The 13,734-nt window shown below is 50.3% G+C and overlaps 1 long non-coding RNA gene across 1 annotated transcript; it reads right to left on the reverse strand.

Moving 5' to 3' along the window:
- Window positions 1-877: 877 nt before the first annotated feature.
- LOC306805949 lies at window positions 878-3,886 on the reverse strand. The gene is made up of 3 exons (XR_013775342.1): window positions 3,399-3,886; window positions 1,684-1,978; window positions 878-1,018 (listed from the first exon to the last, which is right to left on the reverse strand). It is a non-coding gene; the product is annotated as an uncharacterized lncRNA (long non-coding RNA).
- Between the last annotated feature and the right edge of the window lie 9,848 nt (window positions 3,887-13,734).

The raw sequence follows: 13,734 nt of genomic DNA on the forward strand, positions 1-13,734 counted from the left end.
TGGGACACCACCTTGACCTAGACAAGACCAGGTTTGGGGGTAGGATGGCCTGGATCCTAGAAGGGCACCTCAGCTCTGGAGGTCCCCACCAGGTCAGGGACATGAGGAGGAACATCTGAATAAACACAGCCCCATCCCTGCCTGCAGCCCTTGTTAGGACTGGCCTCAGCTTTGAACTCCTTCCTGATGAAATGATTAATGAACGCCGTGCAGACCTCTTCCCTTCCTTCCTCTGCTCTCACCTGCCACACAGAGCAATACCAAACGAGGTGATCATGACAAACACAGCTCTAATTCTTTATTAATATTAATCAGAGGCAACCTTTCCATTGACACCAGAACCCGTGCCTGTGCTGGCAGGGAGGGGATAACGCTGCAGCAGTGACATTTCTTGGGTAGGCAATTTTATTTTATTTTAAAATTTTTTTTTCATCTCGCACCTTCCCTTCCCCCCCTTTAATATGGGCGAGCGATACCTTGTACAAACAGAGGAAGGAAGAAGCTGATTAAATAGCAGAGTTGGAGCATAATGAAAGAAAAAGCCCACTGCAAACATCTGCTGATTGTTTTAAACGGGAGGCACTGCGAGGTGGATTTCAGGTGATACCACGGTGGCTTCTCTCATAATCCCAGCTAAGGCAGCATTAGGGCTTTGGAGCTCAGGGTGAATTTCATCCAGTCCCTGCTGGCAGGGAAAGAGGCTTAGGCAGGATAGCAAACCTCAGTCCTATCTTGGAGCAGGGCTGGGAGAAACACAAAGACACACCACAAAGCTGCCCTGAGCCAAAAGGGGCCCTTCCCTCCACCAAAGGGGAGCTGCGTGGACACAGCCAGCTCCCCTTCAGCTACTCACCAACACACATTCTTGCTGCTCATGTGGGCCTCGAGGCAGGATGCAGCAGGTGAAGGTCTCCAGGCCACCTGCAAGATGTGCACCTTTCCAGCTGCAGGTGGGCTCTCAGGAGCAGCCACTCCCTGGGATCCTCGCTGGTGAAGATCCCTTTGGGCTGCAAAGGACCTTTAAAAGTCACCTAAATGTCAGCAGGGTGAGCAGAGATGTTTGTGGAAGAAGCCATCCAATCCATAAGGAATGGGAACAACCACCTCCCTCTCCTTTCCCCAGGGGAGCTGGGGCAATTTTCCTTGACTGGGAGGATGGTCACTGAGCACAGGAAAGTCCTACAGATTTCCTTTGCTGTCCAGTTGTTGATTTTCCACCTTTTCCCATCCTAATAGCCAATGGACTACAGGGAGATCTGTACCACGAGAAGCCCCTGGCTCTCAGCTGAGTGCAACTTCCCTCTCTCTGTCTCTTAAAACAAATAGATTTTCATTGAAATCAACATATCTTTCTGAATTGAATAGGTTTTCATGGGGACAATAAATTTCTTCAAAACAATGCATTTTTATTACAACATATTTTTGTTCAAACCAATACTTTTTGACAACCAGATATTAATGACCAGGCCAAAGCCATAAATTTGCCTCAAACTATGTGTTTACTCATGGAAGGAAATAATTTTTCTCATACAAATACATTTTTATTTGAATCAATCCTCTTTTTTCTTCCCACCCCCAAAAATCAGATGCACTTCTGGGAAGGAAGGGGGAAAGCTGTATACCCAGGAAAGCTCCTTCACTTTGAGAGGGATCAAGTGCTTGTGAGGATTGCCTCCCTCTCACCTTCCAAAGCCCAGAAGCTCCAGAGGTCACGTGTAGCTTAAAACATGAACTGTTTTTCCCATTGCCCATGTACCCACGTTGTCAGCTTCTGGTAGGTCCTGCAGAAACAAAGGTTATGTCTTGCTGCCCTTGCTTTGCTGTTTGCTGTTTGAAATCATGTTTGCAGAACCCAGTTCAATAATCCAGAGATGCTCAGGCAGGGCAGTCCATGCAGCATCTCCACCCACTTGGAGGAAGGTTTTTGTTTCTCTTGGTTTTGGGAAATGTTTTCTTCTCAGGTGCATGCTGCAAGGCCCTGGGGACACACACAAGGGACAGATATGTCTGCTTAGTCCTGCACCTTTCCTTGCAACCCACCTCTCAAACCTCCTTGGAGCCCATGTGAGGGACCTGAGCCCCCCAGGGATGGGGCCAGCACACCAGGTATGTTGGTCCTGCACATCCCCAGCCATGCAGAGCCCAATCCTGACCCAGAGCACCTAAAGGCATCAAAATAATTCCCGCCAGAGAGATGTAGCTCTACCTGGGAGGGCCTGAGAGGACTAATGACAAGGGGTTGGCATCAGGGCTGAGTTTGCTGGAATTGCAAAAGCTCTGGCTGCTATTTTTGTTACAGATTCAGAGCCTAAGCAGGAGCAAACCCCTAATCTCCTGCAGTTCCCCATTCCCCCAGCTGACCATCCATACCAGACATACTCCCCTACCTCAGCAGCTGCCCACACTCACAGACACCTGAGCCCTGATGGAGAAAAATCACTTTTTGGTGGCAAGTAGCTGCATCCAACAGCATCCAGCCACATTTCCAAGCCTGGGCCTGAGTCAGAGCCTGGGGATCCCAGGCGCTCGGAACATCAGGGGCTGACAAGGGTTCATTTCCCGTGGCCCCCGTTGGCCACTCTTTGTTGAGCTTCCCCAGCCCATGTAAACATGCTAATTGCTTGGGCTCAGCACAGGGCTGGATGCCGCGCTGTTTGTTTTCCATTGAATAGGATTAGGGATTCTGACACCAATGATTAATCGCCGAGCTGCAGACGGCTGACGAGCCCGGGGAAGGCGTCCTCTCCGAGCGGAGAGCGCGCACAATCTCTGCCAAGCAGCTGCCACCGACTTCTATCTAGCCCTCTGCATCTTGCCCTTTATCCTCCCTCTTCTCCCAAAATGTTTGCCAAAGCCAACCCCAGGCTCCCAGGAAACAGTGGGAGAGGGGCCCCGGGCATCCCCTGACCTGCTCTCAGCCACCACCATGCCCCATCCTCTGTGCCATTTCCTACATCAGCTTATCCCTGCATCCCGTGTTGCCAAAACCCTCCCTTCTCACACTTCCTATTAACAGCCAGGGAGATTCACACAATTTTTCCAGCTGCCAACGCCAAGGCAGGGAAACATCGTGCAACAGCCACATCTCTCTGCCAAGCTCTGTAAAGCCCCCAAAAGCCCCACCAGTGCCCCTCAATGGGCACAGGGCACCCAGCACTAGCCCCCAGGCCCCTTCCAAGTCCAAAGGATGTCAAGGGACCTGAGCAAGAGCAATGGGAGCACTGAATGCCTTTGCCACATCTACCCTCTGCTTGTGGCCGCAGAAACATTCCTGTGCTCCCATTTTTCCCAGCAGCAGATGAAGAAGGGACGAAGTAGAAGAGGTGAGAGAGGAGGAAGGCTGGAGAAAGCGGCCTTGCAGGAGACAAACCTCAAATAGATGCAACCTTTGAGATTACCTCTTCTCCTGACCTTGCAGAAGGAGTGCTGGAGGCAAATCCACCCATCTCTGCTGGTGCCTTGTGCGACATACTGTCACTCAGACAAGCGACGTTCTTAATGGGTTTGTGGGAAAGGCCTGGCCTGCCTTTCCATCTGTACCTTCTGCCGGCTCCCCTCTCCAGCACTGCCTCCCCATACGACATTCCCTTGAATTATTTAGACTGGTAAATCTTCCTGCATCTCACATCTTTAGTCCATCTGTTAGCCGGGGCTTTGCCTTTATAGGAACTGTCCTTTATGCATGCCGGCATCTGTCAACAGTACACTTGCCTCTTTTATTCATGATCTTCCGTGGGAGATGGTACAAGCTGCAGAAATGCCTCATTTCTGGTATGCATTTCATTTTAATGGAAGATTACATGACTGGGGCCCATTTTATTACTTCTTGCCCTGCACATTCATCCATCACAGGCCCCATTTGCTGAGCCTGCACTGGGACGGCAGCCATCAGCCTGCTCGCATCAGATTCCTCCCGTGCCGCTCTCTCCCCCCTTTGGGATGGGGAGGAAACGCCTCCTGTTTGAGGAGGGGAAGGACAGCGAGGGGAGCTCATCCACCACAGGGCTCAGGGTTGAGCCAAGTTCTGGGAAGCAGGCCTGGAAGTCCCAAAATCTCACCTCTACACCCACGTTCCCTTCCCAACCCACACCAGCGATGGGTGTGGGGTGTGACCGCCCAGTGCCTCTTTGAAAAGGCTCCATGGCCCCCAAATAAACACACACACCCTCCTCAGCTCCCTCCCTCAAGCCTGGAGCCATCCATGATTCCCTGTGCATCCCACCTTGCGCTCACACGCAACACTGGGAGCAGCATAAATAAAATCAACGTGAACCAGCAGTGGTAATTAAACTGCCAGTGGTATTTGCAGCCTCTCTCTCCTGTAAGGAAGGTTGCATGCAATTAGTGAAAACATTTTGGACTGGGAACAGTGCCAGTTTGCTCTGTCCTTTCTTTCAACTCCCACAGAAACCCGAGGACCCCTGATTATCCTCCAGACTGCAGAAATAAAACCCCAGTAAAAACATTCCACTTTTATGTTGTGTGGCTCCCTGAATTAAGGGTTTGCTGTGACCTGAGGCAGCAAGTGGGGTCAGAGGAGCCAGAGATGGAGGTGAACTCTTCAGAGATGTGGGGACTTCCCCAGCCCACAGTCCTTGGGCAGCATGAGACACAGGTGACCATTTTAACCCAGAAAACAGCATCTGTCCTCAAAAACCCCGGCCATGAGTCTTTTGACCAAAGAGAATTCCTTCTCCATCTTGTTCAGAAGAGATTTCAATGTTTTCACTAAAGATTTCCTCCAAAAGTTAGGGCAACCCTGGTATCTTGATGAGGTTCAGACAATACTTTAGTTTAACTCTGTTAGAAAATTGGACTTAGATGAAGCAATGTGAGCCAGTCCTCAGCTGAGACTCCAAGTCAGTCCTTGGTAGGCTTCAAAGAATGGAAAAGGTGAACAACAATCATTTGAAGCATGGAAAACCTGAGCCATAGTCATAGCTATTGGCTGGGATGCCAGTTCTGGCTGGGAAAGAAAAAATGAGCAGCTTTTGGATGACAAGGAGCCCTATGGAAAAGCCAATATTCTTGTGCAACCTACAACATTAATACACACTAAAAAAAAAAGGAAAAAATTGCCATAAATAACGTGCTAACTACCACAGCGGAAATTCAGAGGGAGAGAGCCCAGACATGCCTGGAGAAGAAATCTGCAAGGCAACTGTCTCCAAACTGGCTGGGATGAGCTGGAAGAGGCCGAGCAGCTCCTGCAGACGGGGAAGGAGCCCTCGCCAGAAGCCGCTCCCACGCACACGCGCGGTGGGGAAACCTGCAAGTGAGAGCTCCTCACCCAGCAGCCAGGAGGAAACAGCACCACGTGTGTCCCATATGGCAGGAGAAACTGGGAAGAGTCTGGGCAAGCAGCTACAGCAGAGACTGAGGGAAGCAGACGATAGATTTCATCAGGTTGCTCAGCTAAATGGTCACCGTGACTTCCATTGAATATTCAAAACAACCTCAGCTCTGTCCCTGTTTCACACCCCCCTCTAGTAGATGCTCTCCATATCGTCCAACCTGATGGCATAACTCAGCAATTTCCTTTCAGGAATCAATGAGAACAAATGAAAATTTAATACATTCTCCAGACAACCCAACTCTTTTCTCTCCCCCATGGTAAATAAATAATGTGCTAGTCAAATGATGGATGGAGTGCTCTGAGACCGGTGGCCAAGTGCTATTAGGGGCCGGGGAGGATGGTGGAGATGTAGCCTAGCACAGGATGAGGTGGTGGCCATGTGTGATTTGAGCACATAAAGAAACCAGGAGTCACAGGAGAGGTGTCTGGTTGATGCAGGAAGGAGGCATGGAGCAGGCTGGGCTCTCTTTTCAGGCCTTATGCACAGAGCTTATTTCGTTTCTCCACAGGAGTAGATCCAAAGCCTGATGCTGTCAATGAGAAAAAAAAAGCCAACAAAAAACACGTGAAACTCCTTTTGTCTTCAACCAGGTTTGGATCAGGAGATTTTGCTGGATGTGGGATTCTGGCTTGTCTGGCAGCAAGTGGCTGGAGAAAGCTGAGAATGGTCTGAGGGACCTTCAGCCAGCCCAGCAGAGGGACAGGTGAACACAGATGCACTGCACATCTCTCAGAGCCAACAGCAAAGGTGGAAAAGTGGAGCTAAAGAACTAAGGAGGGGAGAGCTGACTGCAACATCACCTGGACAGGAAAGAGATGAAGTTTCTCAGTCACTCCCCAGGCTGGGTGACTTTGTACAACCCATGTACACATGCTTGTCTAGGAATTGTATCTGGCCTCGACTTAAATGTAGAGATTTGCCTTTTCCCTTTGGGCTGTGAAAAGAATCCCCATGGCTCCCCAGGTGGAATCAAAGTGGGCTCTGGGAAATGGAGCTGGGATGCACTAGCAGGACCCCATGGAGAAACAGCTCCTAAAGCATGCGGTGGACAGGACAGGTGGTGGCTGCCACATGAACCTGGGCCAGACCTCCACATCTCCACCAGGACAGGACACTGCACTCATGAATCCCTATTAATCCATACCTTCAAGCCCAGGTTTGGGGCAGGGGTCTAGGAGCCTGAGGGAGCACTGCTGGCCCCATTTTTCACTTCAAGCCAGGGAGCAAACACATATCTGTGCCTCCAGAGGCCAGGGCCCAGCTGGTGTGTGTGGTCCTGCTCGCATCCCTCTCTCCCACCCCACGCAGCTCTGGCTTTTGATCCCATTGAACTTCAGGATGCACAAACAACAGTGCCTGCTCTGCCTGGTCCCACAGCTGTGCTTATCTCCTGAGCTGACTGTGTACCTCCTTATCTCTGGGGAGAGCCTCTGTGTAAATATTGCTGTAAATTCTTTGGCTTCCCTTCCAAGTCGTGCTGTTCTTCAATGCCTTCCTTGTAAGACCTGCTTGCCCTACCCCGAGCCATTAGCTGTAACAGGACGTTAATAAGGAGGGGGTTTGGTATCTCTCAGGGATGTTGACCTCTTTCACTAGAAGCAAGGCACCCATTACAGAGCAATGATAAATCACAAGCCTTCCAGTCCTTCCCCAGCAGGCACTTCTTTGCATGCATAAACACGCGCGAGAGGCGCACGCGCTCCCTGCATTAACTCTGGCAACACCCAAAAGCTTTGCCAAGCATGGGGCCAGCTCATCCCCTCAGACCTCCCCCAACTCTCTGATCCTCACAGAGCAAGGCACTCTCCAGGTTCTGGCTCCCAGTGGGATCCTCCTCTGTGCAAGTCATAGATACACCCACATGAGCCAGAGAGAGCACCAGCCCTTGAAACCATGGTCACACAGCACCAGGTGGACACCCAGCGGGCCAGAAAAGGACAAAAATCATCACTGTGCTCCCTCAGGATGGGACAGCACCTCCCCATCACCTCTTCCAGGTGGTCTGCTGCAAATCCCATGGGACAGAGCACAGACTCCACCCAAAGCTTCCCAAAGAAAGCAGTATCTCTCCACCCAGACCATTTTTTGTTATATTGAGGAGCTGTTGTGTTTAATGTTGAATGCAAGCTTTGCCCATTGAGCTGAACCAGCAGAGAAGACACAGCAGGCCTATCATAACCTGCACAGGGAGTGGGACACACTGACAGGGTCTTTCAGATGTCACCAGAGCTGGGCTGCCACCATCCTTGTCCCCAGGCTCACAGAATCATAGAATATCCTGAATTGGAAGAGACCCACAAGGATCATCAAAGTGCAACTCTTCCACAGGACCACCTCAAGAACCACAAGCTCTGCTCCATCTGATCCACCCTTAGACCCACAATTACGACCCATCAAAGAGTCCTACAGAAACAAGGCCCTGGAAATTTTCCTGACATTCTTTAACACGTGTTTTTCCACCGTGACAATCAGTTCTTAAAAATATTCCTCCATTCCTCTCTTTATTTTTTTTTCCTTTTGACATAAAATCAAAAATACACTTAGAGACCTTGCTGGCTTGAGCATTCAGATTCAGACTCTGAGAGCTGACAACCCTGTTTTCACCATTGTTTTTTAAGCAAGGAGGAAAAAAAAAAAGCCCTGAGCACCAAAAGCAAGAAATTTGGCTGAAAAAGAAGGTAAAAAAAAGAGAAAACATTCTGCTTGACAAAGAATTGCTTTTGACAGGAAACTATTGACCAGGTCTAACAAGCAGGATTGGACCTGTTGGAGCAGGAGCATGGGTTTCCTCATCCATCCTGCAGTTTGCAGTGCTGAGTCCAGCCAGCCCCTGTCTGCATTAGCAGCCAATTTGCTCTCACCCTTCATGGAAGAGCTGGAAAGCTGGAGAGCATCCGAGCCATGCACATCCTGGTCCAGGGTCGTGCTCCTGTGCAGCAGCTGGAGCTGGAATGGAGCATCTTCCCGGCATGCCCTCCTCTGCTCTCACAAACAGCCTCTTGCAGAAGCCTCTGCTCATCCTTTAATTACATTAAGGCAAGATTTCTGCTGAGCCCAGCACAAAGCTGCGTGCCTGGTGGTGCGGGAGAGGTGGGTGTTCCTCCTGGTCCTGGCTCTGCCTGCCCCATCCTGGTGTCCTGCCTGTTTCCTGTCTCAGTGTCCTGCTTTGACAAGTGCTCCTCACCCTCACACAATGTTGCTAAATACTAACTCACCCTTGCAGTTAAAAAAAATTTTGCTTAGTTTGAGCAAACAAATTTAAAAGACCCAAATTATCACCAGCAAATTTAGAGCAACAAGTTTGGCCAGAGCAGATTGAAGGGTTGGATCCAGCCTGCTGGGGATGGATGGATCCCCTCCATTCCTGCACTGTGTCCAGGCACAGCTGTTTCCTCAGCTGCTGTTCTACTTTGGACACTGGCTGCTGCATTTAAAACTTCTCTGCTTTTCCATGCTCACCTCCTTCCTGGCAGCTCAAGGGCTTTTGCTCCCTGGGGCTGTCATTAATCGGTTGTGATCAGAGGTCGGCTATAACCCTTTCACAGCAGCCTCTTGACTTCACTCTCACCCTGGGGGATGCACTCAGGGACAGAGCAAGAAGCATGTTGAAATATGGCTTCTTTTTTTTTTTTTTTTCCCTTCCTTACAGTAAAGCTCTTGCTGTCATCAGAGTAAGGAGCTGTTCACACTTGTGACACAAAACCAGGAAATCAGGACACTCTTACTCCAGACTCTGCAGCTGGTTAATGACCTTGGGCAAAGGGCTCCATTTCTCTGTGCCTCAGTTTTCAGTGATACTTTTAAAAAAATATGAGGTAAGATAAGGGCTGTATTTCTAATAAGGGTGCTGGCTCCAAAGGTGAAACCTAGAGGGCAAAATCTGGCTGTGACACCATTAGCAAGCCATGTCACCAGGTCTTGGTAGCAGAGAGAGTTTCCAAGGAAGGTCCTTTCCAGTCTAAGTGTGATGGGAAGACACAGGCTGGTGGTGAGAGCTGGGCAAGGCTCATCAGCCCTGAGAACTGAACATGGTGGTCACAGAACCACTGGGACAAAGGGAATTCACTGAGGGATCGGGCTCCATCTAAGCCAGGAGCACACAAATGCAATGGGGGCAGATCACAACAGCCTTGCTGCAGTCCAAGCAGCCCTGTAGGGGCAAACATGACTTCAGTTATTTGTGATATAGGCAGTCTGGTGTGGCAGGATCTGCTCAACCTGCAGTAGCCTCACCACGAAACCTGATTGTTCCCAGCACATTTCCATCCCTGTCCCACCTGGAGCAGTTTAGCACAGGAAGATCTCTCTCCCAAGGAGCAAGACCCAGGCTTCAGCTGGGCATTAATGCCATATAAATTACCATGGAGCCATCAGAGGTGCAAATCCTCTGTGCTGTTCTACATGATAACACCTTTATAAAGGGACAGCTCATTTGGCAGGTTATTCCCTGCCAGGATGAGGGGAATGATAAGGACATCGTCTCTTCTAACCTGCTGGTAAATTGATGGGAGATGGATTCCACACACAACCCCATAAAATTAATACCTACAGATCAATCTTTCCTCACCCATTTTCCTACGATTGCAAGGCAGGCAAAAATATGCACAAGTGATGATGAGGTGTATCCATCCAATCTTCTGCTAGTGGGAGATGGGTTTCCATTCAAGCCCAAGACTTCAGGATGCCCATAAATGCAACTCTCCAGCCCAGTGTGAAAGAGAGCCTTCAACACCTCATCATACAGAGGGGTAAATTATGGCATGGTAAGTCATCAGTTCTTCCCATCTCTACTGGACAAGGATGGCTGAGAGGACCTAGCAGTGAGGATCATGTTGGGAAGGATGGGAATAAGAAGCCAGGGCAGAGGCATATGGATATGCATTAGGATATGCTTTCTGCCTCTGTGGGTTTCTCAGTAATGCATCAAAGTATGCCAGGTCACAGCAAGAGTGACATTGTCATACACAGGTGTGTTGTCACCTACCTACAGGTTCAGCTGTGCAGCCAGATCTTTAGTGGGTGAAAACTTGAAGGTTTTAGCTCAACCCATGGGAAACTGGACTTTTGCCAGGAGCTTTTTTCCTGCTGGGTGTTTAAAATGGCACCAGAGAGAGGGAGGCAGCACCCCTGAGGGATGAGGGAAACAGCAGGGGACCTGGTAACAGAGCTGGGAAAACACAGAAGATTCAAATCCCTTTTATCTGGACACCTCTGAGTGCTGCTGCAGGCAGCAGAGGAGATCAGAAGCAGGGTTAGCAGTGGGTGGGAATGCCACTTGATCCAAGCACAAGTGCAAGGGCTTTAAACATCAGTTTGTACCTGGGATAAGTTCACATTGGCTTCAGGAAAATATCAGGCACAGTACCTGCCAGAGACAGGAATTCTCTCCAAGAGATGGGGAAACCCTCAGCATGCAGTCAAGCAGAAAACTCCTAGAGGTATTAATTAAATAAACTAATTCACATGTCATTGGTGGCTAAGAAGTTTGGGGGGAGAGTCAGGGATCAAGTGACATAGGCACAATATGGGGAAGAGCCAGGATGGCTCTGGATCCTGGAAGTCTCTCCTCCTCCTTGATCTTGAAGATCTCTTCCTAGTGATTCTGTGGGTGATTCTGTGTAAAAGGAGCAGAGAAAGGAAGGGGCTGAACCAGGCAGCACAGGGGCTGAGAATCAGGCAGAAGAGCTCTGAGAAAGGGATTAGAAAAAGGCCAGACAGGGCAAAAGAGGACAAGGAGTGACCAAAAGGTGCTGGGACAGGCTGGGAAAGGGAGGCTGGTTGCAAATCTCACCTGGAAAGGCAGATCAGCCCATGTTAACCCTTAAAACTCACACAGCTTTTCCATGGAGGGATATTCCCAGCTGCTGCAGTCAGAGGCCAAGGGTTGTAGGAAGCATCCCACAGATTTCAAAGATTTCTTGGCTTATAGCTCTGCTCAACAACACCTGCTTCGCTGGAAGAAAAAAGCACAAAAGCAAAGGCCACTGTGTGTTGCTTCTCAGTGTGCAAGTATTCATCCATTTGTAAACATCTGGAAGCTGGTGGAGTTCAGCACTAGCTGTACTTCCCTAAAAGAAGAGGACAAAGGTTTTGTGATAGGTTTTGTGACACGGTTTTGTGAAAAACAAGGGCATTTACAATGAGATCCTTCTGGGAATCATTTGAACTAGGATCTCTTGGAAGCTCTCCAAACAAACAGAACTGCAAAACTCTCTGCCCACCAGCCAGAATTTGGGATCTTTAATAAAAAGTTGCTATTCTGGCCACATCAAGTCCACTTACCTTTCTGCCTGGAGACATGGCTAGAGCAGGGTCTCTCATGGACAAGTCCTGCAGGCTGACACGGATCAATTTTGAACCTGGAGGGGGACTTCAGCCTCAAAGCAGCACATTTGGGTCACCCCCCCTGCTCATACTGGTACCAGTTCCTGGGCCCTGTAAAGTTAGACCTGCTCTGTGTCAGAGCTAAGCTTTCTAGAGCCAAGTTTGAACACTTCTGTCCCTGGAGCCTCGCCTGAGCTGTCAACAGAGTGAGGGGGAAGGAGAAATGTACTGTCAGGAAATGTAATCTCTGAAAAGTGCAGAAATCCAACTGTGGGAGGATTTACAGGAGTTCAAAACTAAGGGACGCCAGGAAAGACAGCTAAATAAACACATAGATCATGCATCTTGAAAGCTGATGTCAAGATCGTAAAAAATCAACTCGATTATAGGAGCAGACAGGTGGCGATTGGTGCAACCCCTACACGCCGTGTCCTGGAGCCTTTGGCTGGCCCTGTCCACTGGAAAGAGCACCCAGCAGATGTTTTCCTGATTATAAATGCTGTATAATTTATAATCCACAGCCTTGCACTTAAAACGATCCTGGGAGGCCGAGGGGTAGAGAGGCCAAATCCCTCCCATCCATTAACGCAACCAGGCCCCGTCACTTCCCAGTGACACGGAGAGCAGGCTGCTCCTGTGATGAGTTAGGGACTGGGTGCTCTCAGCAACAAGTGTGGGGGACCTTAGAACATCATTTTGAGGAGTTACCTGCTTTTTCACCCTGCCACCAGGAGCATCCACCATGAGACAGCAGCAGAGGTGTGCTGCTCCCAGGAGGAATAGCCCCTCTCAATGCTGTGCCAGGCTCTGCAAAAGGCAGTCATGCTCTTTTCATCCTTTCCTCTCTCTTCAGAAGTTGGCTGAGCCTTGCCAAGGTGTCCGTGAGAAGTTTGCAAGTGTTATGGCTCGTATCACTCAGAATTTGGAGAGCAGCACCTTGAAATGGAAAATCCAGCACTTCCTCCCCCTTTAGGAAAAAAAATCACATATAGGGGCCCACGAGGGAAAACAATGAGCTATAAAAGTGTTCTGAACATCTCTTCTCATCTTGGCACAAAACACTGCTCTGGGCTTTGCTAGCAAAGGAAATTGAGCACCTCGAATGCCTGGTTTCAGAGACAATAAACAGACTCGCTGCTGGCCAGCTGAAATTGCTCCAGTGATCCCAATGGCCTGGTGTTCCTGGGCAAATCTTAGTGCCTGCCCTGCAGGGATGGCTGAAGTCACACACTCTGGGCTGTGTGGAGTGGCACTGGGGTGTCGCTTTGCAGAGCCACAGGACTCCCAGCTCCCTGCTGGGACATCAGCACAGCCTGATGGAGAGATGTCCCAAGGGCCAGAAGGGCTGATGGGGTCTTGCCCAGAGCTTCCTCAGGTGGTTTCAAGAGAAGACTTCGGGGGACAGCAGCTTTGGGGACAGCAGCACTGTGGGGTTACAGAGCCCTCCTGGGCTGCAGGGACTCCCCAGCCTGACTCCCTGCTAGCCCAGTGCTCCCTCCCTGCTCACACGGCCACATCCCCACGGGGAGGAAGCAGAAGAAGCCGCAGCCAGCCCGTCCTGCAGCACTGCCCTTCCCCAGGGAGCTCCCAGGGAGAGATGCTGGACCACGCTGGGAAGGTCTGCCTGCCCACCGGGGCTCAGCCCCCAGCCGGGCTTGCCCGCAGCCCGCAGCCCAAGCCAGCAGTCTCTGACCCCCCTCTAGTGGCTATAAAACATAGCCAAGTTCACGAACCCGCTGCTCCCAGCGCAGGGCAGGCTCTGGGCGCTGGCAACCAGGGCTGGGGGGCAACTGGCCCCGGGCTCTGGACCAGCAAGAGCGAGGGGACGCCCAGCCCAGCTCCATCTGCTGACCTGCCAGCATCACAGGATGCTGAGCCATGGGGAGATGGTTTTGCCAGGGTTGTTTTCCATCCTACCCCCTTGGTTTATTAGCAAATAAATACATAAAAATATGAAAGCAAATATCTTCCTCCAAGTCCCTGCAGAATGGTGAGGGGGCCAATGTCCCTCCACACTGTACAGTCCTGCGAGGCTCTGCCCTTGCTCTGGAGC

The sequence above is a fragment of the Erithacus rubecula genome (genome assembly GCF_903797595.1).
Source record: "Erithacus rubecula genome assembly, chromosome: 10".
NCBI lineage: Eukaryota > Metazoa > Chordata > Aves > Passeriformes > Muscicapidae > Erithacus > Erithacus rubecula.